Raw genomic sequence first — 27771 nt, 5'->3', positions numbered from 1 at the left:
CTCGACTAGTTTTAATTAAAGAATAAAACAATTTTGTTTAATGCCTTATACTTGTACTCACTTAAAATCTCTTTGTAGTTAGTTGTAAATGGTTACAAGAGGAAAAAGATAAAACGCTTCATAAACTTACTAAACTAGATTTAGTTCAAGGTGAAATTCTTATCACAGGTTTCCAGCTACATTGCTGAGCAAAAGAGAAGGATGGGGGAGAGAACTTGGAGTGTTCTTGCCCTTCCCTTTTATAGTTCAGTCACTCTTTGAAATGCATTTTCCTTAGGGTTACTGCAGTACATAGTAAAGGCAGTGACATGGTGTCTGGTGGTGAAAGAGGTTACATGCTGTTTCTTCTCACGTCTGTTTGCTGAAAAGCAGATTTTCCTTTTGTGTTCCCCCTCCTGCTGTCTGAGAACCCTGTTTACAATTTAAATGTACATTGAAGTGTACAGCTACACTCCTGTGTTTAGGATAGACCTGTTCAACAACTTTTCTCTAGGAAGGGCTTGTGTTTGGATTTTTTTAAACATGTGCTAATATCGTACAGGGGGATTTAATAACTTTACACATAATGTTGCTACATACATCTTGATATTGACCAGCAAGTTGTTTTTCAAATGATACCTCACAAGGAATATTTTGTACAAAGATTATTACAATGGTGTTGAGTGTGAATACAAGGGTGCATTTGGTCCCATCAAAATGTGAAGATTTTTGCTGGAGACAGTTTTCCTAATAAGCCACCTGCCCTTCCCCACATAGCTGTCAGGTAGTTTCAAGTCCACATTCTTATCTAAGAAAATAGAGGCAGAAAAAAATGTTTACAGACCTTCTGGATCCACATAAGACCCTCTGACATCCCCAGATCCCCATTTATTTGTAAAACCATCCTTTGGAGGTTGGCTGTTTGGGAGGGGCTGAGCATACATGGGGGTAGGGGAATGAGGACTAACAATATAGCTGACTGATAAGACGGGGTGGGGGCGGGGGTGGAATCGTTTAGCATCCAAAGCAAAACTTCAGCCTAGGAAAACTTGTGAACAATGTTTTCCTTTGTCTGCTTGAAAGAATTAGTCTCAGCAAAGGTGCCAAGGGAAGGGGCATGGAGAGCACTGCTTGACCTCCTAGTGTTGGAGAGGAGAGGAAGTGGACTCTGCTGCGGAGAATGACTGCTCTAGAGACTTACATTCTTTCTATCTGGCATTTACAAGCCACATATTTCACACAAACCTAGCCAAATTGTTTAAGGGAAAAAAATCTGTTTCTCCCAATGTTAAAGGCCTTTGAGAATATCTACACCATGGTAGAGTGCACAGTCAAAATGACATGCTTTCTAAAGAGTTGTATGGCACCTTTGAAATAGTCCCATAAAACTCTTTGATGCACCCTACAAAACGTTAACGCTTCTCTTCATGCGGAGGCAACACAGAACGGTGGATAGTGAGGGGACACAATTGAAAGGTTCTGTGGGGGCACATGACTAGCCCACACCTCACCTCTGCTTCCATCCCCTGAAACTTGTTATGTGTGTAGACAACATACACTAGCAACTTCCTCCTGCTTTCCATCCTGTGGCTGCCTAGCTCATTGCAGAGCTTGCAGGCATCCCTCCTGCCTGAACTATCAATCAATTTAGCAAGTGTTCAAAGCAAGACCCAGGAAAGGGAGCAATGCAGTTGGGATGCCCAGTCCCCCATGCGCCGTCAAGGTGGGATGGAGCTTGGGGCTGGATTGTCTCAATTAACAAGAAGTTGGAGAATTATCAATCACTTTTTGTTGGTGGGGAGATAGTGGGAGGAGAATATAACACCCCCAAATTGCCTTCTCCTTGATAGGCACATTGGAGGCTGCTGCTGTTTCAATGCATCCCCAGCACGGGTGTAAAATACAACCAGAATTTCTGCAGTTAATTCTGTGCCCACTCAAGCAATTGACCATAATATCTGATTTGTTTAAAGCCTTAAAATCTGCAATGATTTGGTAGTATAAGTCAATATGTCAAAACAATGAAACCACTGATATACTATAATGGAAGTAAGGCATTAAAATCAGCAAAATGTTGACGTTCTTAAACATGTAACTGACACAATGCAGCCATTATGACAGGATTTTTATGTTAAAAGGCATCTCTGCTTTAGCTATATGACAAACTGTACCAGTCTCTTTATCTTGTTACAAGCTTTATTGCAGACTTCACCCATGGCACATGACCATAACTTGATTATATCTAACTGTAAATCTCATGTCACTATAAAGAATGCAACTTTACTTCATTTTTCACTTAGTTCAAGGGAAGGGGCAGAGAACTAGCTGTACCCCAGAGTTCTAAGAAACAACCTCTAGAGTTTGGGCGGGGAACGGATTAATTGAGTAGCCGCTAATCTGGAGAGATGATGGGCTCAAAGTCTCATAGGTTAATCAGTCCTGATTTTCCATATCATGAAAGTATTGCACACTTTGAAACAGCAAGTAAATGGCTAGAGATAGACCTCAGACTCATGAATTATAATGATTGAGGCACATTGGCCACTCTCTGATTGAAGGCAATGCTAATAGAGCCTAAATCTGCACTGGGCTAAGAAAGTGCCCTCATTTTCCACTGGCTACAGTGAAAAGTTGAGGATGCTCAGCATATCAGGAGATGCTCAAAGACATGCAGGAGTCAGCTTTAAGGCTCTGATTCAATAAAGAACTTAAGCATATGCTTAACATTTGCACTTGCTTAAGTCAAATGTTAAGCATGTGTTTAAAAGCTTGGCTGATTCAGGGCCTTAGTCTTAAGAAAAAAATTCGCACAGAAATACTTCAGTTAGTTTAAAAAAACCACAAGATTACATCATAAAGCTAGTGAAAGTATCATACAACTATAAGCTGACGGTCAATTACAGTAACATGGGTAAATTCTGGGGGTTATTGGGAAATTTATATTCTACAGTAGAACCTCAGAGTTATGACCATCTCAGGAAGAGAGGTTGTTCGTAACTCTGAAATGTTCATAACTCTGAACAGAACATTATGGTTCTTTCAAAAGTTTACAACTGAACACTGACTTAACAGCTTTGTAACTTCACTATGCAGAAGAAAAATGCTGCTTTTAACCATCTTAACTGAAATGAAACAAGCACAGAAACAGTTTTCTTACCTTGTCAATTTTTTAAACTTTCCCTTTATTTTTCTTAGTAGTTTACATTTAACAGTACTGTTTGCTTTTTTTGTTTTGTTTTCTTTTTGTCTGCTGCTGTCTGGTTGCCTACTCCCGGTTCCAAATGAGGTGTGTGGTTGAACAGTCAATTCATAACTCTGGTGTTCATAACTCTGAGGTTCTACTATACAGTGTTATCCCATTGTACATAGGAACATAACACAATTTGTGCTTCAAAATATAATAATGAAAACACAGAACATATCTCTGCTGCTGATGGATGGCGGTTGAAGCCATAAGATTTGGCATATCCCAGCTATGGATAAACTGATATTAAGCCTACAAAACAAATGTAAATACTATGTGCTGACCTGTACAGGTTTTTATATTTGTCCCATCAATAGAATATCTGAGCACCTTCCAGTAGAGCATATGGGGATGTGACTAATATATGACATGTGTGGTTCATTTTCTCTCATCCTCTCCCCAGTTAAAACTAGTGTGTGCGCAGTAGTGTTTTGGTTGTCTGACTACTGTGCTCTTTTCTTTCTTAGCAAAGGCAAGGTCAAAGAATTATGTCTTGCACATGGAGTGCAAGGTGTTGAGGTTGCAGTAGAACTGATCAGCAAATGGTTTTCCTTGTCCCACGAAAGCTTTCACAATTTGTAAGTTCCCACCTCCCATTCTGCATCAGCGCTCTTCAATTCAGAGTAGGGTGAAACCTGGGTCTCCCACATTAGAGACTACTGGCTCTTGAGGTGGACCTCTCACTCTCAGCTGGAGCTGTTTCTCTTTGTATAAAGGATTAAGTATTTATTGGAGCAGGGATATATGATCAAATATATACCCTAGCTCTCTGTTGTTTGTTTGTGTGTGGGATATAAAATAAAGTGGTGAACACAACACATAAGGAAGAAAATTACAGCTTCATGAGACTGCACACAGCCCAGATCAGAGACTAGAATATCAGAACTCAAAAAACACTCCATAAACACACAAGCTGATTTCTTTCTTACATGACTACATTAAGGAAAGATCATAACCATATATCCTTAGTCTTCAGATCTGTCCTCTCCCCCATCTGGTGCATATTATCTCACACAAAGGTTTATTTGTGAAAACTGTTTTGAAATACAGGTAATTAAACACTTAATGAGACATTTGTCACACAAGCACTGATGCAAGGCTTTTCCATTTGCAGTGTGAAATCTGTTTCAGCAAGTTTTATTTCTGAATACAGAACTGACACCAGTCCTCTTCCACATGCTGCCAAACATTCTGAACTTCTGGCAAGATCATAACACGTGTAATAATGTCCTCTTCATTTGCAAAAGAGTTCCAGCAAGAGTCACCATTAACAATCCTTTTAAAAACAGCTTGGAGTTAAAAAGCTTGGAATAACTTCAAATGATAGAAATTGAATCCTTGATTATTTTTTTTAAGCAGAGCACTGAAAAGTCAACAGTATCCTCTCTCAATTTACCATTCTCAGTTTGTTCCTGAAAATATTTTCCCCACTCCTCCTAAGGTCATTTAATAAGGCCTAGTTGTGCTGACTATACTGTTAACTATAGAGACCACAAAAAGGACCTCTCTTATCTTGGCTATTAAGAAAACAACTAATAATTGTAAAATGCTGTTTTACCCATAGACATTGTTTTTCTGACTGGCAGATAACTCCCTCTCTCTGCATGGTGCAGTTGGATATAGTCTTGCAATTGTATAAGATGTTTTGAAAACTCCCTGTTTAAACAGATCTCCGGTATTTTTGATCCCTACTGATTGTCATTATGACCAAACAGAACGTCTTCTTCCCAGTCTAAATTTGGGACTAGCCAAAAACCACATAGTCCCACCCCAGTGTAACTTCAGGATTAGTGAAAGGGGACTGGGCCGGGGAAAAGGAAAGATTTTTTTGCCATTAAAGTAGGGCAGATCACCAAGGGTCTCTTGGTGGAATTATTCTACCTCACCCTATGGGCAAAGGCCCTTTTCCCCTGAGTTGCTCTCCCAACATGATTTTCCTAACCCATATGATAGTTCCCAACTAGTCTGAGGTGGGAACCAGCAATGAAGAGGTGAGTTACATCAGATGGTTAGTAGGGAGGTAAGTCTGGTAGCAGAAGTAAGAAGTATATACCAGATGCTGGAAATCACCTAAGGTTGGGGAAGATGACATACACCTCCCATCTCATGTGTACTATTGTTTTCAGAATAACAGAGGGAAGAGAATCTGAAGATGGGAAGAACAATACTAATACTACTAATCTTCAATGATTTAACGTAGAACTGGTTGGAATATTTTTGCCAAAATATGCTGTTTTATCAAAGCCAAAAAATTTCTTTCTACTAAACTTTTGTTAGGAAAGTTTTTGGGTCTGGGGCATAGAGGAAAAAACAAAATAGCTAGGTGATTAGGATATTGGCCTGGGATGTGGGTCTCATCCCACTACTGTAACCCTCAGACTATGGAGTGACACACACACAACCCCCTTCCCTGACATAATTCAATTGTTTTAAAAGTGTTAAAAGGGTTTTGCTTTACTTCCAATGCAACATCACAAACCTCAGAAGTTGCCATGAAATGGAATTCTCATCCTGTGGTCAGTTCTAGCTTAATTGTTAAAAAAAAAATAGTGTGTGCTCTTTTTCTACTTGTGTTACTATACTAAAAGCAACTTTTAACATTCTAAGGTGTTATTGAATACATTTTTGCATAGAGAAACAGTGAAATGTTAACCACAACAACTAAATACAATAGACAATTTCACATTGGCTCTATAGTGGAGGACCTCTGGTAGCTTATTATAGGTGAGGCTGCTAGTGCTATAAAAAGTTTCACAATACTTACTGTTATAAGGCCCTGTTAACTTTGTCAAACTCTGTTCACTGGGGCTGACATTTTTGGTGGTGTCTGCCTTAGACTGTTGAATTTCACCCTAAACAGCTCAGCCATTTCTGAGAATGAAGCTAGAGAATTACTAGTGTTGACCAGATTGCATATGTGCTATTCCAACAAAGCAACTGAACGTGCTCCAGCCCAGGACTAAAGGGGGCATAGCTGGACTTCACCTGTAATAGTTGCTGGGCCAGGTTGGGACTGGACACTGGAACTGAGAGCATGGTGCCTTTCTTTCCTGTCTCTCATTGGCCCTCCCCCCACCAACCTCCCCACCCCCACCATGGCACCCAGGCAGCCTGGAGTGGGAAGCTGTCTGATTAAAATTCAAGGATGACAAAATCTGAACCCAGGAGGAGAAAAGGAGTATACTGGAACAAACAGTCTGGTGAGACTGGGCAAGAGGGTGGAGTGGAGAGAAACTAAATGAGACTGGCTGGGCAAGAATACTGGAACTTACAGTCAGGGGAAAATAGCACTGTTTGGGCAAGAAGACTGGGACACACAGCTGTGGGTGGGTGTGGGAGACTGGGAGCCAGTTCCCTGGGTGGGTGGGGGGGGGGAGAGGACACTGGCATAGTGTCTCATTCACCTCTAATGCTGGTCCACAATGAAGATGACAACCTACTACTGCTATTTATTATTTTATTAACTCAAGTGGCAGAGGTCTGTGCAGTGAATCTACAGGTTCCAACCCCAGGGATGTCAATATGATGTCACGGGATAAAATTTGTTTTTCAATTTTCTTTATAAAAAAAAACCACCCCCCACCTAGGAAGTTACACACACAAGCTTAAAATAGCATTAAGTGTGCTTGACTTTGCAGCCTTAAGTTAGGCAACCTTAATTCAGCCCATTGTGCATGTGCATTATGATAGCATATGATGATGGAAATAAAGACTGTTTTTCCCCAGGACCCCTGCTTCATTCAGTGCACAAAATGGATCAGCTCTGGGGATAAATCAGGGTTGTATACTGAAAGAGATTGTAGGACCTCTGCTTCATTTGTTGCAGAAGCTGCAAGTGTTGTGAATGCAGGAGGTTGAAGGAAGAGAGGATGGTTTCATGGCTAAGATAGTTGAATGCTGCCCTGGATAACTGAATTCTATACCTGCTTCTGCCACAAAGTTCCTACGTAATGCTGGGCAAGTCACTGAAACCAAACTTTTCACAGGTGGTCACTGATAGTGTGTGCTTTGTTTTCTAGGTGTCCAACTGGATGGAGCTTGATTAAAAGAAATGCTGAGCACTCAGTAGCTGCAAATGAACTCAATGGGAGCTGTGCTTTGGACATAAAAGTGCTACATGCTCTGAAAAGTTAGGGTATGTCTACACTACGAAATTAGGTCGAATTAATAGAAGCCGGTTTTATAGAAATCGGTTGTATACAGCCGATTGTGTGTGTCCCCACATAAAATGCTCTAAGTGCTCTAGTCGGCGGACCGCGTCCACAGTACCGAGGCTAGCGTTGACTTCCGGAGCATTGCACTATGGGTAGCTATCCCACAGTTCCCGCAGTCTCCGCCGCCCATTGGAATTCTGGGTTGAGATCCCAATGCCCGGATGATGCAAAACAGTGTCGCGGGAGGTTCTGGGTACATGTTGTCAGGCCCCTCCCCCTCCGTCAGAGCAACGGCAGACAATAGATTCGCGCCTTTTTACCTGGGTTACCTGTGCAGACAACATACCACGGCAAGCACGGAGCCCGCTCAGCTCACCGTCACCATATGTCATCTGGGTGCCGGCAGACGTGGGACTGCATTGCTACACAGCAGCAGCAGCTAACTGCCTTTTGGCGGTAGATGGTGCAGCATGACTGGTAGCCTTCATCGGTGATCTGGGTGCTGGCAGCTGTGGGGCTGGCAGCCGTAGGGCTGCATTGCACCAGCCCCTTGCCTTTTGCCTTTTGCCTTTTGGCAGTAGATGGTGTATTACGACTGGTAACCGTCCTATTACAAGTTGGATCATCGCACATTAGCAGAGTCTTCCCTGAGCAGCAGATGGTGCAATAGGCCTGAAGGCCATCGTAGTACACTAACTGCCAAGCGCCCAGTATTTGCTGCCAAGCACCCAGAAGATGCCGAGGGCTATCAGTCATGCTGCACCGTCGTCTTAAGATGTAAAAAATAGATTTGTTCTGTATTCATTTGCTTTCCTCCTCCCTCCGTCAAATCAACGGCCTGCTAAACCCAGGGTTTTCAGTTTAATCTTTGGGGGGACCATTCTGTGTGACAGTTGTTTGTGTTTCTCCCTGATGCACAGCCACCTTTCTTGATTTTAATTCCCTGTACCTGTACGTCATGTCGTCACTCGGCCCTCCCTCCCTCCCTCCCTCCTTCCCCTGGTCCGTCAGATACTAGTTTCGTGCCTTTTTTCAGACCAGGCGCCATAGCTAGCACTGGGATCATGGAGCCCGCTCAGATCACAGCGGCAATTATAAGCACTATGAACACCACGCACAATGTCCTGGAGTATATGCAGAGCCAGGACATGCCAAGGCGAAACCCGGACCAGCCGAGGAGGCGATTGCAGCGCGGCGAAGAGAGTGATGAGGAAATTGACATGGACATAGACCTCTCACAAGGCACAGGCCCCAGCAATGTGGAAATCATGGTGTCACTGGGGCAGGTTCATGGCCTGGAACGCCGATTCTGGGCCCGGGAAACAAGCACAGACTGGTGGGACCGCATCGTGCTGCAGGTGTGGGACGATTCCCAGTGGCTGCGAAACTTTCGCATGCGTAAGGGCACTTTCATGGAACTTTGTGACTTGCTTTCCCCTGCCCTGAAACGCCAGAATACCAAGATGAGAGCAGCCCTCACAGTTGAGAAGCGAGTGGCGATAGCCCTGTGGAAGCTTGCAACACCAGACAGCTACCGGTCAGTCGGGAATCAATTTGGAGTGGGCAAATCTACGGTGGGGGCTGCTGTGATCCAAGTTGCCAGGGCAATGAAAGACCTGGTGATATCAAGGGTAGTGACTCTGGACAACGTGCAGGCAATAGTGGATGGTTTTGCTGAAATGGGATTCCCAAACTGTGGTGGGGCCATAGACGGAACCCATATCCCTATCTTGGCACCGGAGCACCAAGCCACCGAGTACATAAACCGCAAGGGGTACTTTTCAATGCTGCTGCAAGCCCTGGTGGATCACAAGGGACGTTTCACCAACATCAACGTGGGATGGCCGGGAAAGGTACATGATGCTCGCGTCTTCAGGCACTCTGGTCTGTTTCGAAAGCTGGAGGAAGGGACTTTCTTCCCGGACCAGAAAGTAACCGTTGGGGATGTTGAAATGCCTATCGTGATCCTTGGGGACCCAGCCTACCCCTTAATGCCATGGCTCATGAAGCCGTACACAGGCAGCCTGGACAGGAGTCAGGACCTGTTCAACTATAGGCTGAGCAAGTGCCGAATGGTGGTGGAATGTGCATTTGGACGTTTAAAAGCGCGCTGGCGCAGCTTACTGACTCGCTCAGACCTCAGCGAAAAGAATATCCCCATTGTTATTGCTGCTTGCTGTGCACTCCACAATATCTGTGAGAGTAAGGGGGAGACATTTATGGCGGGGTGGGAGGTTGAGGCAACTCGCCTGGCCGCTGATTACGTGCAGCCAGACACCAGGGCGGTTAGAGGAGCACAGCAGGGCGTGGTGCGCATCAGAGAAGCTTTGAAAACGAGTTTTGTGACTGGCCAGGCTACGGTGTGAAACTTCTGTTTGTTTCTCCTTGATGAACCCTCCAACCCCCCCCCACCCGGTTCACTCTACTTCCCTGTAAACCAACCACCCCACCCTCCCCTCCCCACTTCGAGCACCGCTTGCAGAGGCAATAAAGTCATTGTTATTTCACATTCATGCATTCTTTATTAATTCCTCACGTAGGGGGATAATTGCCAAGGTAGCCTGGGATGGGTGGGGGAGGAGGGATGGAAAAGGACACACTGCATTTTAAAACTTTAACTCTTATTGAAGGCCAGCCTTCTGATGCTTGGGCAATCATCTGGGGTGGAGTGACTGGGTGGCCGGAGGCCCCCCCACCGTGTTCTTGGGCGTCTGGGTGAGGAGGCTATGGAACTTGGGGAGGAGGGCTGTTGGTTACACAGGGGCTGTAGCGGCGGTCTCTGCTCCTGCTGCCTTTCCTGCAGCTCAACCATACGCTGGAACATATCAGTTTGATGCTCCAGCAGACGGAGCATTGACTCTTGCCGTCTGTCTGCAAGCTGACGCCACCTATCATCTTCAGCCCGCCACTTGCTCTTTTCATCCCGCCATTCAGCCCGCCACCTCTCCTCTCGTTCATATTGTGCTTTTCTCATGTCCGACATTGACTGCCTCCACGCATTCTGCTGTGCTCTATCAGCGTGGGAGGACATCTGGAGCTCCGTGAACGTATCGTCCTGCATCCTCCGTTTTCTCTTTCTAATGTTCACTAGCCTCTGCGAAGGAGAAACATTTGCAGCTGGTGGAGGAGAAGGGAGAGGTGGTTAAAAAAGACACATTTTAGAGAACAATGGGTACACTCTTTCATTACAAGGTCGCATTTTTCCTCTGCCTGCCGGTTTGGTATGAGAGATCACTCACGCAGTGCCAGGCAACATATTTCGGCTTGCAGGCAGCCATGGTAAGCCACAGTCTTTTGGCTTTTTTAACCTTCTTAACATGTGGGAATGGTTTCAAACAGCAGCGCATTTCCCATATCAAGGATGAATTGGGTTGGCCATTTAAAATGGGTTTTCAATGTAAAAGGAGGGGCTGTGGTTTCCGGGTTAACATGCAGCACAAACCCAAGTAAACCACCCCCACACACACACACGATTCTCTGGGATGATCACTTCACCCCTCCCCCCACCGCGTGGTTAACAGCGGGGAACATTTCTGTTCAGAAGAGCAGGAACGGGCACCTCTGAATGTCCCCTTAATAAAATCACCCCATTTCAACCAGGTGACCGTGAATGATATCACTCTCCTGAGGATAACAAAGAGAGATAAGGAATGGATGTTGTCTGCATGCCAGCAAACACCGGGACCATACGCTGCCATGCTTTGTTATGCAATGACTCCAGACTACATGCTACTGGCCTGGCGTGGTAAAGTGTCCTACCATGGCGGACGGGATAAGGCAGCCCTCCCCAGAAACCTTTTGCAAAGGCTTTGGGAGTACATGAAGGAGAGCTTTCTGGAGATGTCCCTGGAGGATTTCCGCTCCATCCCCATACACATTAACAGACTTTTCCAGTAGCTGTACTGGCCGCGATTGCCAGGGCAAATTAATCATTAATCATTAAACACGCTTGCCTTTAAACCATGTATAATATTTACAAAGGTACACTCACCAGAGGTCTCCTGTGTGCCCTCAGGGTCTTGGGTGAGTTCGGGGGTTACTGGTTCCAGGTCCAGGGTGACAAACATATCCTGGCTGTTGGGGAAACCGGTTTCTCCACTTCCTTGCTGCTGTGAGCTACCTAAAGTACCTCCATCCTCATCTTCCTCGTTCCCCGAACCCTCTTCCCTGTGTGTTTCTCCATTGACGGAGTCATAGCACACGGTTGGGGTAGTGGTGGCTGCACCCCCTAGAATGGCATGCAGCTCCGCGTAGAAGCGGCAAGTTTGCGGCTCTGCCCCGGACCTTCCATTTGCTTCTCTGGCTTTGTGGTAGGCTTGCCGTAGCTCCTTAATTTTCACGCGGCACTGCTGTGTATCCCTGTTATGGCCTCGGTCCTTCATGGCCTTGGAGACCTTTTCTAATACTTTGCCATTTCTTTTACTGCTACGGAGTTCAGCTAGCACTGATTCATCTCCCCATATGGCGAGCAGATCCCGTATCTCTCGTTCAGTCCATGCTGGAGCTCTTTTGCGATCCTGGGACTCCATCACAGTTACCTGTGCTGATGAGCTCTGCGTGGTTACCTGTGCTCTCCACGCTGGGCAAACAGGAAATGAAATTCAAACGTTCGCGGGTCTTTTCCTGTCTACCTGGTCAGTGCATCTGAGTTGAGAGTGCTGTCCAGAGCGGTCACAATAAAGCACTGTGGGATAGCTCCCGGAGGCCAATAACGTCGAATTCCGTCCACACTACCCCAATTCCGACCCGCAAAGGCCGATTTTATCACTAATCCCCTCGTCGAAGGTGGTGTAAAGAAACCGGTTTAAAGGGCTCTTTAAGTCGAAAGAAAGGGCTTCGTCGTGTGAACGTGTCCAGGCTTAATTCGATTTAACGCTGCTAAAGTCGACCTAAACACGTAGTGTAGACCAGGCCTTAGGTTCTAGGTGTCACAAATTGGGTTCCCAACATTAGTGGCTGCTTTTGACTTTCATGTCTGTGCCTCCATTCCCCAGCTGTAAAATGGAGCTTATACAACATCCCTCTGAAATGAGTTGGTGAAAATAATTTTTTTTTTAATTAATGGAGATATCCCATCTCCTAGAACTGGAAGGGACCTTGAAAGGTCATCAAGTCCAGCCCCCTGCCCTCACCAGCAGGACCAAGCACTGACTTTGCCCCAGATCCCTAAGTGGCCCCCTCAAGGATTGAACTCACAACCCTGGGCTTAGTAGGCCAATGCTCAAACCACTGAGCTATCCCTCCTCCCAAATATATTGTTTCACAAACACTAGATACTATAGTAATGAACAGCATAGACAAGCCCATGAGGTAATTAATAATTCTGTCTCCAGGGCAGCGTTAGAGTAATGTGGAGCACATACTTAGTGTGAGTACATAACACAAAATATTGAATAACTACTTGTTACATTAGCACCATCCATCCGGTGCCCTGAATGAGGTGGGGGTTCTGTGGGGAAAAATAGTATGTGATCATGTATTTAAAGGCTGCATCATAATACATATGCACAAAGGGACTGAATTAGTGTTTCACAGGAAATGGCAGAAATAAGGTTCCCTAACTTTTGAGTGCTCTACTGTGCAACCTTAATGTTCTTTTAACTTAGTGATTTTGTGTTTTATATATTAAGTGGAAATGCCCCAGAGGTAACTTTGGAATTTATCTGCTATGTAATGTTCTGAAATAAAAGGGCAACAAGCCAAACTGTCTCCAAGTACCCTCCTTGGGAATCCAATGAAAACTAAACTAGAAATCAAACTTACTTGATTCCACATCTAAATGTGGCAGTTAGCATTATCATAGGCAAATAGTAAAGCCCTAAGATACCACCTCTAGAAAGAAGGATTGCTAAACCCAAGGAGGTCCACACTTTGAAAAAGAAGTTGTATCTCTAGAAGAAACTTGTATTAGACAGATGAATACCATAGATTATTAAAAAGAAATGACTTATGGAAGTCTAGTTTACTTTGCACCATTTAAGCTGTTTGTTTTTATGCACTATAGAGAGGCTGTCGTGATTATAATTTGTTTTCCTTTTTATTTAAAGATTCAAAAGAATCCTTGATATGTTTGTAAAAAAGTGACTTTAATTTTTACATGAAATCTTAATTTAGGGCCTAAACTATTTGATGCATTCCCTTTAAAACCAGTTGAAGTTTACATTGATACTTCTACTGATTTTTCTCTCCCCAAAACATTTTAATCCATAGTTGACTAACCATCAGTAGCACTTGTGTCAGCAGAGAATCAGAGCTTACAGGGATCAGTTCAGCAATCTCTTTTATCATTGCATGCTATGTATCCCTCCAACAAACCAGATGATTTCTACTTCACTTGCTTGTCTTCCAGCTTAGAGGGAAGAAATTCACGCAGCAAGCAACTACTCAGCCTGTATCTCAGAATCAACCTTCAGAAGCCTGACATGGATTTAGGGTCAGATCTAGTGCCTGTTAAAGCACTGGATCTGAGTCTGTCTACAGCAGGTGAAGAGACATCCAGGCACCATCAATTTTTGCCCACCTGGTAGCACATATATTAAGGGCTCAGTGCTACTCTTGAATGCCCATAGAACCATCTTATCCTTTCCATCCTTCCTTTACAGCTTAACTTCATTTATTAGTCAATACACTATAAAGACACACAGAAACTTGGGCTTGGAAGGAAGCTTCAGCTCATTTTCTACCCTGGATGTTTTTTCCCCCTCCTTATAAACAAGGAGCACATGGCTATTATATAAAAAGATTCTATTTTCAGACACAATTTAGAAAGAAGCTATTCCCTAAGCATGGGGTTTCTCTGTGCGTGATGCCATTAATCTATCCGTATGTCCATGGAAGAAAGAATTTGTTGACTCTTCACAGAACACACTGTTAACAGAACATTTACTTTAGGAGGTAAATATCTATATAACAGACAACTCTCTGGATCATAGTATTTCTTTAAAGAAAACAAACCTTTTGTAGATCAGTGAGTAGAGAGGCAGGGTAAGGGTTGAATCCTCTGGCACATTCCTTTCCTCACTCCCAACCAAGCAGCAGAACAGCAAACATTAAGGACAGCATTAGGAAAGACTCAAACTGCAAACTAAATTCCGATCAGTATATTACCTATGGACAAGGAGGTGTGTCCAGTGAGCCAGCTAACTATAATCATTAAGTAGGGCGTCCCTCTGCTCCTTCCTACAGGCTAAATGTGCAGCACAACACATACCTCAGCCCACCAAAAGGAGTCTTGCCCTAGCTACTGCCTTCACACTCCTTCACAGGGCAGAGCAGGATGTAGCCCTAAGTCTTTAGAACATGAGCAGAAATAGAGTGTGAATAAACAGAGCCACTTGTCATTTCCCAGAGATACTTCATTAAATATTTGGAAGCTGAAAATAAAATCAATTGGCAGGAAAGAGGTTGAAAAGAACTCAAACTCCATAAGCAATATTCTCTAACTCCTCCCTTATAAGTAAAAATAAACAGTGTTACAAACCACTGCTACAATTATCGCATGTGAAAGTAGAGGGGCAGAACAATTACTGTAACTGAAGAGGATTAGAGGAAAAAAAGTCTGCTTATCTATTTTATTACATTGACATTACTGGCCTGGTCAGATTTCCCTGTTTGTGGGTCTGCCTCACAGCAAGAAAGAAATTGAACTATGCAACCACAAAAAATTGGCTGAAGGACTCAGGGGAGATGTAGTAGATGATACTAACTTCAATTCATATTTAAATGAACAAGATTTTAAACTCTCAGTAATCTCGTATTAGAAAAAAGTCCCATTTAATTTTCATATTCCAAGATTTTTTAAAATTTCTGATTGTTCCTACCTTATCAGGGCAAGAGCTGAAACATGAGCTGAATAAGTCTTCAAGAGTAAATAGCATCTGAGAAACCTTGCCTTTTATAATTCCAATCACATGGGTGTTACTAATAAAATATGAAGCCAGGGGTGGGTATATCCCAATAGGTTCTCTTCACTGTCCGGCTTTCAGAATTCTTTTTGAATATTTTTTTTCTCCTGTGTAGGAACTTTATTAGAACTCAATCCTAGACTTCCAAGTTTCCTGCCACCTTCCACTGAGGCAGCACTATCCAGCCAGAAGGACTGTCTACACTTTTTGAAGTAGGCTCTGGGATATAAAACACACTATAGTAGATCCATCAATGCCTTTCTCAATAGCCTGAATAAATTGCCTCCAACATCCACCAGCTCTGATGGCTTCGATCCCAGAGACTTTAATAGCAATGCCAGTAAGACTAATATAGGTGACACACCTAATTTCCCTGTTCCACATTATTATTAGTAGTATTTATTATTGCATTGCAATAGTGCCTAGAGGCTCCAGTCAGGACTGAATCCCATTGTGCTACGTGCTGTCTAGACACAGATGAACAGACAGTGTCCCCCCCCAGAGGAGTTCATATTCCCTTTTGAGAACAAGACACAGCAATAAGTGTGATAAACAAAAGCAGGAAAAGAGGACAAGGTTAATGAAAGTCAGATCATGTGGTGCACCTATGCAACAGCATGGTAGTTCCTAATTTGCCACAGTGGAGATTTTTTCCGCTCACTCCCAAATGTGTCTGAGATACCTAGAAAGTGGGTTTAATCCATCTTTCAGAAAGTGCTATGCAACTATATTGGTCTTCAAGATCATTGATCAGCCAATGAGAGTTTGTGGTGATGATTTAATGCCTATCACTTAGTATCCTGCTGAAGCTTTTGAGGAAAACTTGTCTTGCATAGAATACTCCAGGCTGATTGTGCTATTGAATTAGTTTCTTTATGAGTAATTCAGTCCTTGCTTCATTGCCTCCGTACTCTTGACTAATGTTCTCAACACAGCAGTGGTGCACACCCAGAAGTTAGGTGCATAGATCTCACTCACAGATGTATGCAAGCTAGGTTAATACATAGTATGTGCATGTGCAAGCTCATCCTGGGAATATATGAGAGAGGGAGGGAAAGGATTGTGCACATCAACTAGGCTTCCAAAACCATTTGAAAATTTGTCCTGCTTTTTCAGAAATCTGTCTTTGAAGCCATGGAAGGCTGTGTAAGTCCCTTCCATAGCTCACATGTTTTTGTGGGGATGAGGGAGTGAGAGACATGATTATCCTGGTGTGGTAGCCAGACAGAGGCACACATTTTGGTTGCTTTATGCACAAGAGAATAAGAATTCCATTGACATTACTGGGACTACTAGCATGCGTTAGGCAAGCAAGATATGGCCCTGAACTTAATATTAGTGATTCTGTGTTCTGCTCTGTACAAAAAAGCCAAAGCCAAATGGGCTGATGTCATGGGGTGTATATACACCATACCGGCCTGGCAACCAAGGGGTTAATGCAGCAACCACCAGCCAGCACTCATTGACAGCCTCATAGCATCTGGGAGAACAAAAGAGCTGAGAAGCAGAAGGTAGCTGCCAGAGGAGCAAGCAGGCTGGAGAAGGAAAGTCCTGCCAACAATTTGGTGAGAAGCTACCCAAGGACAGCACCCAGAAAAGGGACGACTGGATATACAGGCTGGAGAAACCTACAGAACCTAGGGAGGAAGGAAGGAGCTCAGGGCACAGCAGAGGAGTTGCTGAGGCTTGATTCTACCTGCCTGGTTTTAGGGTCCTGAGCTGGAACCCAGTAGAATGGGTGGGCCTAGGTTCCACTTACTGAACCCTCAGAGACTTAAGAAGCAAACAGGTTTTCAGACCTCATGAGTACCAAGACTAGCTGACCCTGCCAAATGCAAGGGGAAAACCCGTACACCCCAAAGGACTGAAACTAACACCCTTCATAGCCCAGAGTGGAACTACCAGAGAGACCCAGACAAGAGGAGCTGGCTAGATCGAGTGGACTCTGAGCAATGCTCTATCTGACCAAAGGGTGTGCTGTTGAATTAACACACCAGTTCACAGTTCACAAACAGCCACTACCTGCTCTCTGCTGACCATGCCACAGCATCACAAGATGGGTCTTTTCACACTCATACCAAAATGCATTTGGAAGAGGTGATGGTGCTCAGGAGCCAACCAACCTGTAATGCAAAAGGGACATTACAAAGGTGAGAATTTCATAATCCTTCCTCCGAACTGTCTCCAAATATAGGAGAGGGAAGAAACAAACAAAACAACAACAACAACAATCCACTGTTTGAGCATTGCACTTCCTGATGCCCTGAGGTGCACAAACACTGTTGTAATCTTGCACATTGTCATGATGGTTTTTTGCTAAGATGCACCTTTATGTGCTCCAGGAGTGAAAGCTTCTCCACTTTACCCCAGCATTCTCTCACTGGGATCCTTGTGTGTTCCAGTTCATGTGCCCCACCTGTCACCCTTTTGCTTTCTCTCACCTCATAAGGAAAATGACCACTTAGCACCTGAATGAGATTCCACCTCATTCCTCAGAATAACTAATTTGGAAACATCAGCCAACGTGTTTTACTGACTCTCCTTTTTAAATATTCATTTTCATTCTTCCTATTGGAGGTAAATGAAGTTCCTAAATGCACAAGAGCATTTCACTCCTCTAAGTGAAAAGGCCCATTATGCAAAGTAAATCCATTTCATTCAGTTCATCTCCCACCACAGTTTCACATTCATTCTATCCTACATGGCAAGCAGATCTATGAAGACCAAATGTGCACCAGAAGAATCTCTCAAAGAGAAGAAGAGGTAAAACAAAAACCAACCAGATATGCTAAGTGCAGGCTGCTACACAATAAATCTCACAAGAGATTTTTACCTTGTTTCATTCACACAAATTAACCTGGTTACTTAGCAACATACCAAGATAACAATAATCAGAAAGAACCCTAAAACACTTAGAGTGAAATACAAGTCTTGGGCTGGGTCTTGGTACAGGTCTGAAAAGCCATAGCTGGAACAGGAAAGCTGGCTGCAGCATTCATACTCTATTGTACCTCCCTGGTCAGAATCATGAAGTGGTTGTTCTGCAGAAGATCTGGTCCATGCACTAAAGCCCTGATTCTGTTTTTGTTGAAGTCAATGGAAGACGTCTTATTGACTTCAGTGGTGCAAGATCAGTCCTTTGGCACATAGGAAGCCCAGTCTAAAACCCAGTATTTTCAAAAGGAGTCTTTCCTTTGACTGCAGTGAGCATTGATAAGGCTCATGTCTGCTAACTCAGTCATCCCACAGCTCATGCAGGTTATTCCTAATATGGATAATTTGTATGTGAATATGAGCAGCCTGAATAAAGACGAATATTAATCTTGCTTTTGGAGTATTGGGTTCCTATGTCTACACTGAAAGCACTTAGATCTTGAATGTGGCCCTGGTTGTGGTCTTAGGAAAGAAGTCCTTTTTCAAATGATCTTGAAAATGATCGAAAAGGAATATGCCACTGAACCCAAAGGGACCTTGCTTAATCTAGAAATTTAAATATTAAATTATTTAGAATTATATGGGTTATTTATACAACATCATTAGTGTGCCTGGTACCTGAGAACAAAAAAAAAGAAGTTTGGTCCCTCTTCCAAAAAGCCTACAGTGTATACTTAGATATAAATACTGTGACAGATAACAAACAAAGTGGGTAAGGGCACATGTGTTATAGGCACTAATATTTAATGGAAATCTGACTGCCAATCCAAGCTTCAGGAGAGTTAACATGTTATAGACAGACAACACAGAAATTTGAAAAGAAATTTATATATTATATATAAAAATCCACTTTAGCTTTCCCACTGAGGCAAACAAAACAAAACAAAACAAAACAAAACACCAAATCCCCCAACAGTAATGGTTGGACTTAATAAGCGTTAGAGATGTGTTATTCAATATAGTACCACACCTTTGAGTCTAAACAGTGCCAAGTTCTGGTTTCTCATAATCATTACAATTTTTTTTTACATGAACTGGGACTGAGACTGAAGAGTATGAGGATGTGTTTTAATGAACCAGTGAGTCACATTTAAGATTTCACAATACAAGCTTAACTTAGCAAAGGTATTTCTGCTCTTCTGTCTTTCGAGGTGCTTGAGTTTGATGTGGTAAAAACTGGAAGAAAACAATGAGAGTAGATAAGTGGGGTTAGCAGGGTCAGAGGAGTAGAGGGGAGGACTCCATTAGCAATAGCATGTTGTACAGACTGGCAGAGGAAAGGAGGCCAAAGAACCAGGAGGTTATTAATCAAGGGCAGCAATGCCAGACCCAATTACTCCTGTGAAGTTTATGTAGAGCTGCTTATTACTGAGTCCAGTGAGTGTGGTGGTGTTCCTTTTGTGGTCATCACAATTGGGGTCTGAGTTGTCCACGCATGCTGGAATTGTATATAGGATATAGGATCCAAGTGACACCAGTGTTTTGGGTTATTTTTGTGGGGGTTTGGCAAGAGGGAAGAGGGGAGAAATCCAGTCATAACTACATTTTGAAAAATCTTAGACTTGCATGTGTAGGTGGCACTATTTGTCGGTCAGAGAAAAAAAACTGCAGCATCTAAGGTTATTGATTTAAGTGTGCATACATTTGCTATTTATTCAGTAAAGCAGCACTGGGAAATTCCATTTTTTTTTCATGTTCCTCCAAAAAAAAAAACCCACCAAACAGCAAAGATACACCAGGGAATAAAGCTATATTTTAGCTTTCTACCTTTGAGTATTCATCTAGCTCTTTAAGGACTCTAAAACAACATCTTTAAACCACATTAGGCCAACACAAAGCTCTGAACCCAACGTTAGGTGAGAGCTCCCAGATCTTCTCATCAAAATGGTTCCAACTGTACATTCAGGTTTACCAGCTCTCATGAGCTGATTTTCACTCCATGGGTGGATTCACTCTGCCCCCTCACAGGCTATCACTGCCACAGAGTGGTCCTTTCCCAAAGACTCAGGAAAGTAACCCAGGACAGAGCCAATGGCCAGTATGGCCATAATAATCTGAATCATTTCAGGGCAAGAAAAACAGACTTTGCCTAGCACCATCGTAGGGCTGAGACTATGATAGCCAACATCCTATTCTGGGGCAAATGCCGCCTAAGGAAGGATTCTGCCCTGAGCCCGGAAATTTTCCAAACTGAATTCCTGTTGAAACAGAGTTCATTACCAGTTCTGAGTCACAAGCCTAAAGCTTTTCCGCTAGGTGAATAGGTGTGAAGGGGAGAGTAGGAACATATACCACCAATTCCCATAGTCTTTCATTTGCTTTGTTTATATAACTGTCCAATATGGCCAAATTAATCCCCAATGTAAACTCACCGAAGTTGGTGCATTTATACAGTGATGGGTTTGGCGCAATTAACAAGGAATAGGAAATCTGGCTCAACCTTAAAAAAATAAATGAACCTTTGTCAATTTCCTGATCTATGCCTACATCAAGATTTCAAAAATGGTTTAAAAAAGGAGAATGGATACGGGTTTGTCTAGCAAGACTGAAGCATTAACTGCTGAAACAGCAATTAAACTATTTAAGTTACATAGCGAGTTATGTCTTCCAAATGTAAAACAAATATTAACTTGATGGGATAAAGTCAGCAGACTTTATGGACTAAATACAGGGAAGCTAACTCAGAATTAAAGGTAACAAGAGAAGTGATTGAGAAAACTGAGGATAGAACAATTTTTTTTTAAGAACACGGTTTGACAACTACTCATTCCTGCTTTGTTATTGGTACGTCTTGGACACTGCTAGGTATGATTATGATGAATATATTTTACTCTTTATCTTCTTGAAAAGCTGATTGGTGTAAATTATTATTATTTATATTGCAGTAACACATAGGAGCTCCAGTCATAGACCAGGACCCCATTGTGCCAGGCGCTGTACCAACACAGAACAAACAGATAGATCCTACCCCAAAGAGCTTACAATCTAAGTATAAGAAAAGAGAAAACAGATGGCTACAGGCAGACAGAGAAGTACAAGGAAACAATATTATCTAATTAGACAAGCTAGCCTCAACGTGTGGGGAAGGAGTAGGACACACAAGCAGAGTGAATTATATGATGGCAGCAAACATCATGTTAGTTCTACGATTTCTGAAAATATTCCTTTGGCCATAGGTGGTCCTTAGGACCTGAAGGTCCTTTGTAATAACAAAATGAAAATACTGTCGGGGAAAAAAAAGGTAAATATATATGGGAAAGCGAGAGAAAGACAGCTTCTTGGAACTTGCCCTAAGAAAGTGCTAAATGAAGTTTTGATGTGAAACCAAGAGTGTTGACTTGGGATCACGTTAAAAACAGAAATTTAACTGGACAATGAAAGAAGAACTTATCCAAACTCAGGGCCACTTGCCAGTATTTACCTAAAGCTGCTTTGCAAAGAAGTGGGTGGAGGAGAGGGTTATGGTGTTGCAATACTGCATGTGGCCCAATAGCCAAAGAGCCATTTTATAGGTTCAGGACCTGCTTTTGCAATACGCTGCTGAGTCACTCTTCACAGTGCCTCTGAGCAAGAAGCACTTGACTGCTTCTGCTGATGGCAGGATTCATGCTGGCTAATTGGCAGGCTGTAACCGCCACGCAGCCTTTAGACCACACTGTGGTAGCACATTGTTTTGGGGCTCTTCCTAGCAGTCTCAGGAGAAAGAATCTTTCTTTGCTGTGTGCACATCTTGTGGTAGTGATAATAGGTTCTCTATGATCTCTCCCAACTCCCTCAGCAGCCCTTGTCCAGAGCATAGAGAAGGATTTAGTTCTTTTAATTTATAGATGGTTCTTTTTTTCCTGTTTTTCTGTGAGATTAGTAAAAATATTTGAACACTGATATAAAATAGTATACTTGGCTTTGCTAGAGAAGGCACTCCCATGCCAGAAAATTCCAGTTTACTTTAAAAAGTGCATATCCATATAAATGATTTTGGCTAGACAAACCCAACAAAGAAAGTTGGAAAGCAGTCTAAAGAGGATAGCCTTTTGCTTGCGGCTAGGATTAGCCGTAATGACTGAACCCATCCCACTGCCTGTCTATCTAAGCTGTATTGAGGAAAGGATAAGGAAAATGGAATAGATTACAGGTGACAAAGAAAGAATGAAAGATACATCAAGCTGACCCATTTGGAAAAAGTTGGTCTGGCATAAAGGGCCAACCAATCCCCCAAATTAGAAAATGTCATCTGTGTGGGTCCCACGGATATCATTTTGTTAGTTCTCTAGTTTCTATAGAATCAATCAAGCTACAGAGAACCTCAAATTCTAAAGTAAAAAGAGAAAACAAACAACCACTAAAAAAAGAGAAAGGAGTTATTTTGCAAGAAACACAACTGTCAAGGTTTTTTTGTTTTGTTTTTGCCTTTTAAGACAAAAGCTCAATATGTTGATTCTTCAGGTCACTTTGGAAATAGAAAGTTATAAGAGGAGCCACAAAAGGCTTTGTATTCAGTGGCTCCCATGGGGAAGAGAAGTAGAAAGTACACCTCCCCCTCAGATATAAGAATCTGCTGGTGTGGTTACCAAGTGAAGGATTTCCCCAGAACTATCAAGGAGGCATGTGTGAGCTGAACAGAACTTTGGGAAGTGTCCAAGATCACTGTCATTGGATATTAATGCAGTAATTTAGCACCTATATAACTTTTTTCATCTGTGGATCTCAAAGCACATTACAAAGGACTGTAATATTGCCCCAGTTTTGCAGATAGGGAACGTGAGTAAAAAGGAGTTACGTGATTTTCCAAGGGTCACACGGCAAATCCTTAGCAGACATAGATTTAGCACTCAGAATGCCTGACTCCCAGTTCTTTACCCTGTCAGCCTGACCATACTGTCTCAATAGACATACTAGATCACTGAGTTGTTGATGGGGAAATAAAAACTCAAACACAAAAACAACCTCTCACTTTTCTCCTAGTTTGAGTTTATTTCCTAGTTTCATTTTTACCAAGTTCTTGTCTCAGACTGCTATTTAGTCCCTTGTAGCCTCTGCCAACAAATCCATGTGTTTCTCTGAGAAATGCCAAGCCTCTTTTATACTTGTCTTCTAAGGTGAATTCAGGTGACCTGACTGTGACATACCAGAGGTACAGTCCAAACTAGTGCGAGGCTGTCACCCCTGTCCCATAACCAGGGGTGCCCTTTATGATGCCTTGCTGCTGTAGCCTCCAATTCGAACACCTCACAAACAGCCTCCAGCATGTAAGTAACTCCCAGCACATAAGTCACTCCCAGACAGGGGTGTGCACAAAGGTGGGCAAGCAGGAGCACCCCCCCCCCAGTAATTGGGGGGGGGGGGGCTCAGAACTCCTCCGGCCTAAGGGCCCCAGTGGGGAAAGCGAGCTCCTCTGGCCCAAGATAGTGCCCCTCCAAAAGTGGTCAAGTTTTTATTCCTCTCCAGATCCCTGCTCCCAGCTATGTCTGTGTGGGCTGCAGACAGCCTTGACTTTTACCTTAGTTATGTTGCATACCTCCAGTCCTGGATCTTCCTGCAGAAATGTATGTCCTGTACTGCCCAGCCCCTTCTGGACAGTACAAATATACTAAGTTTATTATCCCTTAAAGGGAATAATATACCATCTTATTACCTTAAATAGTTACCCAAACACTTCAACTTAAACACACAGGATTAGATAAAATAGTAACATGAGTTTATTAACTACAGAGGAATAGATTTGAAGGGAGTAGAAGTAAGGAGGCATAAAAGTCAGAAATGATTACAAGCAAAATAAGATAACGCTTACTGGTGCCTAACTTAACAAACTATATTAGATTCAAAGCAAAGTTTTCTCACCACATGCTTTCAGCAATCTTATTGACCGAACTTTTTAGGTCAGGATCCCGCCCCCAGAGTCCAACAGACGCTTCTGTTGTCTTTTCAGATGGAGTGAATGCAATGGGCAGGGTAGGGAGAGAGAGAGATGTCTTGGGGGTGTCTGCCCCTTCTTTTGATAGTCCTGTCCCTGTTTGGAGAAGCATTTCCAGCTTGGATCAAGGCGACAAGCAGTCTGTCTGGATGGAAACTCAATGCTGTTTCTTTGCTAAGATGTAGATTTTTGCCCGTTCCCTTTCCTGCCAAAGAATGGCCGCTTAGCATGGCCGTTAGCAGTTAATAGTCCATCAGCCTCATTTATACCTGACTGAAGTGTCAGCTTGCCCTTTGTCTCTGAGGAACTGGGTTAGCCACTCCCCAGACTTATCTGGAAAAAATAATTTTAGGGCTTGTCTACACTGGCACTTTACAGCGCTGCAACTTTCTCGCTCAGCGGTGTGAAAAAACATCTCCCTGAGCGCTGCAAGTTTCAGCGTTGTAAAATGCCAGTGTAGACAGTTCACCAGCACTGGGAGCACATGGAGATTATTTTTTTATAGCTCTGGGAGAGCTCTCTCTCAGCACTGGGGCCACGACTACACAGCCACGTTACATTGCTAGTGAAGACATGCCCTTAGTCATGATCTCAGCTTACGTTTATAACTTTACATATAACACTGCTACGTGCAGTTTGCGATGGTAATACTGATGGGCAAATTAAGAGCGTGTAAATGATACCTCTCAAGGCATACTTTGTACAAACAGTATTACAGTCTGTAGGGTGTGAACAAGGGAGTACATTCTGTAACACTGAGTAATTGAACAATGCAACCCAGCTGCAGTCCCTCTTCTGAAGAGCTGATGAAAAGGAAGGAACTCCTAGCCACCTACTGTAAGGAAGTTCTACTCCTAATAACCTATAGAATTCACTCTCACCTTCATTTTTCTGTGAAGAAGGTCATATAATCTCAGGATTATAAGGCTCTTGGGCCTTTGCATGGCTGAGTATCTTTCATAGGATGATTAGAACTACCTCCAGCGCTGAAACTGAGGCAAGATGGTCAAGCCTCAAAGGGCTGAGCTGTTCCATCACAAGCCAGAATAGTTTCTCCCATGTATTTTGCAGCCATAAAACAAGTCACACATCGGGCATGTGTATTTAATCTCCTGAGTGGTTTTCCTCATGATACATTTATCACAAGTTACCAGTATATCAAAATATGCTCCCATTTGAGAATGATTCAAAACATGAGATATTTAAAGTCTATTTATTATTTTATTCATTATAAAGTGGGTCAGTGGAACACAATTTAACTAGCAGGTTTATTAGGGGTTTATTCAATTTGTTCGGGATTTTCTAAAGCTTCCTGCTTCAATTCTGGTCCTATTGAAATCAATGGTAAAATGACTATTGGTTTAAGTGGTAGCAGAGTAAGATCAACACTAAGCATTTTTAGAAAGTCTGAACACTTTCAGAAACACCCGTTACATTTTAGGCCTATTCTACACTAGAAAAGGTTTACTGGTATAGTTATACTGGTTTCCCTGAATGAAATAAGCAGGTTTTTGCTGGCATAAATTCATCTGCACTAGAGCTTTTGCCAGTATACAAATATTGTTTAAAAACAAACATACACATACCCCTACTGGCACTACTATACCAGCAACATTTCTAGTGTAGATGTGGCCTACAGGTCTGACTGCATGGGGTGTCATTTGTAATCTGCATCTACAGATCTAAAATCCTTTTGTAAAGTTGGAGGTGACAGAATCTCCTTAAGACCCTGCTTCTGCAAAGACTTACACGTGTTCAAATGTATGCACTGGGAATGCTTCCATCGACTTCAGTGGGGCTAAACAAAGTGCACAAAGTTTAAGCATATGAGTAAAGTCTTGGCAGGACTAAGGCCTAAATAGAGTGGCCAGATGTCCCGATTTTAAAGGGACAGTCCCAATATGTGGGGCTTTGTCTGATATAGGCACCTATTACCCCCCAACCCCGTCCCGATTTTTCACACTTGCTGTCTGGTCACCCTAGGCCTAAAACTCTGGCACATGTTGTGTAAAGCACACACACAACTAATCTGACTCCATATTTGTCCAGACCACATACAAACAGGTCACACTGAGAGGACACATCTGTAGCCATAGCATATTTCAGACACCCAGTCTCTTCCAAATATTCTGATATTTCACTCCAGGACCATTGGCTGATATATTTATTACATATATTTCAGTTATTATTTTATTCTGTGTCCAGTTCCAGCTGGTTGTGCATAATGACAAGAATTTCACAATGCCCTGCCTAGACTCTATCTGGGAAGTTCAGTCATTAAAGGCACCTAGGGAATTGAGACCAGGGTCCTGCTGTCCCATACAAATATATAACAAAGTCAATCCTTGCCCCAAGGAGCTTTCAGTCTCTCCAAAGCATATCTGAAAAATCAGATTTAGTTTTCATACCTTTGTCATACATGGTATGTCTAATACAAGTCAAATAAAAATATTAGAATAGAAGAAAACCACTTTTTTATGGAATAGATTTTGCCTTAATTTCTTCAAAAGTGCGCAACTGCTTATTCTGCACTCCAATCTCATTCCCATTTAAGCCTTGAAGTTTGTAGAACTGATAACTTGAACACTCTTTTTCACTGGCTCCAAGGTCCATGGGGAAAAACTGTTACTTAATGAATTAATTCTAAATTATTGAAGTTCATGAAATGATTCTGGAACTAGATGATTCTCTGATAGCGTCCAAACTGGAGCTCTCTCTAAAATATGGGAATTTGAACATAGTAAGCAGCTTCTATTTCTTTAAAAGACATGAATATCTGGCCATCATGTAAGTACAGAAAATATATTCTTTCAAGATTGTCCCTCTTGTCAGAAATTGACCGAAAGAGTTTTTGGTATATGGGGATTGAAGCCCAGATCCACCAAGCTATTTAGGCTCCTAACTTCCATTGAATACCTTGGTGGATCTGGGGCTGAGTGTCAGAGTTCACAGAGGGGCTACAGTCAGAATAGATTTCTAGTGTTGTGAGAACTTTGTGTTATATCCTAAGTGCCACGTAAATTGCACAACCTTTAGTAAGATTTTTACTTAATCTACACTACATAGAATCACGTTAATGGAACAGTTTATAAACATGACTCATGCTAAGAGTTTAAACCCTGCATTTCAAACTGGGGTGGAGTTAAAATTCAAAAAATGTAGGCTGGGGAGCTTTTATTTTTGAGATTATTTGAACTATGCAGTCAATTAGAGGTGACAGATAATAAGGATCATTAGCAGAAAGAAACTTAAGCACAATTTCCACCCCAAAGTTAAGTAATTATCTTATTTCCTGCCCACATATTTCTCTGTATTTCTTTCTCCTAGTTTAGGATTTATCTTTAGTCCCTAGTCCTCATCCTGAGATTTTTCTCTCTCTCGTTTTATTCTCATTACATCTAATTCCATTCTTCCCTCATTGCCTCTCCCTTTCCTTCCTTCCTTTTCATGTCTCATCCTCACCTTGATTTTTTTTAGGCCACTAATTGTCAGTCCCAGTTTCCCAGGGTCACAGTTAGTAGTACTCTGGGAAGTAGGCTCTGCCTGTGTGCTAATAAATTTGAGTTAGTTTTTTCCTACTTCACACATTTTTTCCCAGTAATTCAACTCACACAGTCCTGCTCCTTGATCTTCTAATTAATTGTG

General features: G+C 42.6%; 1 protein-coding gene and 1 long non-coding RNA gene across 4 annotated transcripts in view; one reads left to right on the top strand and one right to left on the bottom strand.

Annotated features, from left to right (window-relative positions):
* Positions 1–27771, bottom strand: part of SLC2A9 (solute carrier family 2 member 9) — a 241514-nt gene that overhangs the window by 187287 nt on the left and 26456 nt on the right. Inside the window, exon 1 of one of the 3 annotated variants that reach the window (XR_010601572.1) lies at positions 14332–14597. The exons of 1 other annotated variant lie outside the window; for it this stretch is intronic. The gene's annotated coding sequence lies outside the window, so the exon portion shown is untranslated. Of the gene's footprint in view, positions 1–14331; positions 14598–27771 lie in introns of those variants that run through there. One more of the 3 variants, XM_024106865.3, reaches the window with a different exon arrangement.
* Positions 1–27771, top strand: part of LOC122174196 (uncharacterized) — an 80476-nt gene that overhangs the window by 35518 nt on the left and 17187 nt on the right. The gene's annotated exons all lie outside the window — the stretch shown is intronic.

Source organism: Chrysemys picta, chromosome 5 (genome assembly GCF_011386835.1).
Source record: "Chrysemys picta bellii isolate R12L10 chromosome 5, ASM1138683v2, whole genome shotgun sequence".
Classification (NCBI taxonomy): Eukaryota; Metazoa; Chordata; order Testudines; family Emydidae; genus Chrysemys; species Chrysemys picta.
This window is presented reverse-complemented; position numbering and strand designations above follow the sequence as displayed.